At 38.4% G+C, this 599-nt stretch overlaps 1 non-coding gene across 1 annotated transcript; it reads left to right on the top strand.

Annotated features, from left to right (window-relative positions):
• The first annotated feature begins 212 nt into the window (after nt 1-212).
• Nucleotides 213-286, top strand: TRNAT-AGU (transfer RNA threonine (anticodon AGU)). The gene has a single exon. It is a non-coding gene; the product is annotated as a tRNA-Thr (tRNA).
• Nucleotides 287-599: the final 313 nt, after the last annotated feature.

Below are 599 nucleotides of genomic sequence, written 5' to 3'. Positions count from 1 at the left end.
CTCGGGTCCTCATACTTTAAAACATTGGAAAATATTTCAAAATATATTCGTATAACGATACACGTTTTTCATCACCCCATTTGCAGTTTTTCTATTCTGATATCAAGTTTTCTTCTTATGGAAAATCAGAGTAAAATCTCGAGGTTTTATACCAAGAAATGTGTGCTCTCTAATAGTGACACCTGGATAGCTGGCAAGCTTTGGGTGAAGTAGGCGCTGTGGCTTAGTTGGTTAAAGCGCCTGTCTAGTAAACAGGAGATCCTGAGTTCGAATCTCAGCAGTGCCTTCGTTTTTTAGACACATTCTGAACAGACTAAAAAAGTCCTGCTTATTAAAATTAACAATGATGAACTGTCTCTGTTCAAACCCTACCGCTGCTTTTATTATAATTATCCACAGATATAGTGTAATACTGTTTAGAATCTGAACATGTATTTGATGGAGATTCGGAACACAGGAAACACAGTGCAGGGAGTCCAGGGGCTGTTAGTGTCGGTTGGTCAAAACGCTTGTCTAATGAACAGATGATGATGATTCTGAGTTCTGTTCTCAGCTTTTTAGACACATTCCGAAAAGGCTAAAAAGTCGTGCTGTCTTAA

Source organism: Lissotriton vulgaris, chromosome 12 (assembly GCF_964263255.1).
Source record: "Lissotriton vulgaris chromosome 12, aLisVul1.2, whole genome shotgun sequence".
Taxonomy (NCBI): domain Eukaryota; kingdom Metazoa; phylum Chordata; class Amphibia; order Caudata; family Salamandridae; genus Lissotriton; species Lissotriton vulgaris.
This window is presented reverse-complemented; position numbering and strand designations above follow the sequence as displayed.